The sequence below is a fragment of the Bison bison genome, unplaced genomic scaffold (genome assembly GCF_000754665.1).
Source record: "Bison bison bison isolate TAMUID 2011002044 unplaced genomic scaffold, Bison_UMD1.0 scf7180017864351, whole genome shotgun sequence".
Taxonomy (NCBI): Eukaryota; Metazoa; Chordata; class Mammalia; order Artiodactyla; family Bovidae; genus Bison; species Bison bison.
The window spans coordinates 5,008,133-5,010,437 of record NW_011494923.1 but is presented as its reverse complement, the minus strand read 5'-3'; the positions used below and the strand labels follow the sequence as shown (position 1 = coordinate 5,010,437).

Below are 2,305 nucleotides of genomic sequence, written 5' to 3'. Positions count from 1 at the left end.
TGAAAGAGGGTGTTTGCTATGACAAGTGTGCTATGACCTTTCATGGCAAAACTCTATTAGCCTTTGCTGTGCTTCATTCTGTACTCCGAGGCCAAATTTGCCTGTTACTCCAGGTATTTCTTGACTTCCTACTTTTGCATCCCAGTCCCCTATAATGAAAAAGACATCTTTTCAGGGCATTAGTCTAGAATGTCTTATAGGTCTTCATAGAACCATTCAACTTCAGCTTCTTCAGCATTACTCATCAGGGCATAGACTTGGATTACTGAGATATTGAATGGTTTGCCTTGGAAATGAATAGAGATCATTATGTCATTATCTGATGTTACTTTTAGCACTTCTCATTTTTCCCTTGATTCAGACTTAGAAGCTCTCAGAGAGGAATAGCTTCTATCTCTTGCAATTTATTCCAAGCATTTATGTGTATGTGTGTGTGTGTGTGTGTGTATGTGTGTGTGTCCTCCTTCATTTTCTTGGCCAAAATTCAGGATATTCTGCAGCCTCTTCATTATTTTTCTTAATACACTTTCTTTCAAGATATACATGAGTGTTTGTGTTGCAGAACATGAAATAACAAGACAATGAATCATGTATTTTGGTGGTAGATTTCTTACCTTCCTTGTTCAGGAGCTTTCTCACAACATACCAGTGGACATGATTTCTTTAGAGAAACTGAAAAGTTTGTGGATTCTGCTAGTTCTTTTGGGTCCCAAGTGACATAGCAGAGTAATATCAGTGAGTCCAGGAATAAATCCCTCTCCCCTCTCCTGTTTTTCTGTTTGCTTTTTTTTTTTAACATTGACTGAATTGAGAACACTCTGATTGGCATCCACAAAGTAACACTGTACAGATTTACCATGTCTTTCTCCAGTCCTTGGTCTGTAACAGGAATGCCCCTTGCTCAATAGCAGGCAGATTTGGCAATGGGTCAACACATCCTGATTCATGGGAAGCCTTGCTGTCATTGCCACCATTGATTAAGACCATGCAACCCTTCCTGTCCTTACCCAGAGCATCAGTGGCAACTTCTGTGGCCATACAGTTCTCATAAAAGTTACAACATTGTCGTTCATCATTGAGAACTTCAATACGTTCCTGGGAGCCAGTAACCAGGAAAGAGATGTTCAACTTCGTCTTGAAGTGACTGACTACATCCAAAGCACCACAAAAAAGAGAGATAGTGGAAGATCCTTTGGAGAAGGAAATGGCAGTCACTTCAGTACTCTTGTCTGGAAAATTCCATGGACAATGTAGGCTGCTAAACTACCGTCCATGGGATTGCAAAGAGTCGCACACGCTGAACAACTTCACTTGAGTGCTTCTTTTAATTTGAGGAACTTCTGTACTGTTTTCCATGGTGGCTGTACCAATTTACATTCCTACCAACAGTGTATAAGTGTTCCCTTTTCTCTATATCCTAGCCAACATTTATTTGTAGCCATTGTGATTGGTGTGAAGTGATATCTCACTGTGGCTTTTATTTTCATTGCTATGATGATTAGTAATGTTAAGCATCTTTTCATGTGCTTGTTGGCCATCTACAGGTCTTCTTTGGAAAAAGTGTCTATTCAGGTCTTTTGTCCATTTTTAACTAGTTTTTTTTTTAATATAATTTCTATGAACTATTTATATATTTTGGATATGAACCCCTTATTGGTAACACAATTTGCAAATATTTTCTACCATTTAGCAGGTTGTCTATTCATTTTGCCAATGGTTTCTTTTTCTGTGCAAAAGCTTGAGCTGGGAAGATCCGCTAGAAAAGTGATAGGCTACCCACTCCAGTATTCTTAGGCTTCCCTTGCAGCTCAACTGGTAAAGAATCTGTTTGCAATGCAGGAGACCTGGGTTTGATCCCTGGGTTGGTAAGATTCCCTGGAGAAGGGAACAGTTCCCCATTTCAGAATTCTGGCCTGGAAAATTCTACAAACTATATAGTCCTGCTGCTGCTGCTAAGTACTTCAGTCATGTCTGGCTCTGTGCGACCCCATAGGTGGCAGCCCACCAGGCTCCCCCATCCCTGGGATTCTCCAGGTAAGAACACTGGAGTGGGTTGCCATTTCCTTCTCCAATGTATGAAAGTGAAAAGTGAAAGTGAAGTCGCTCAGTCGTGTCCGACTCTTAGCGACCCCATGGACTGCAGCTACCAGGCTCCTCTGTCCATGGGATTTTTCCAGGCAAGAGTACTGGAGTGGGGTGCCATTGCCTTCTCCTAACTGTATAGTCCATGGGGTAGCAAAAAGTCAGGCATGACTGAATAAGTTTTACTAAATTAGGTCCCATTTATTTATTTTTGCTGTTTTCT

General features: G+C 40.9%; 1 pseudogene; it reads right to left on the bottom strand.

Annotated features, from left to right (window-relative positions):
* Nucleotides 1-465: 465 nt before the first annotated feature.
* On the bottom strand, nucleotides 466-1,356 carry LOC104999304 (annotated as a pseudogene).
* Between the last annotated feature and the right edge of the window lie 949 nt (nucleotides 1,357-2,305).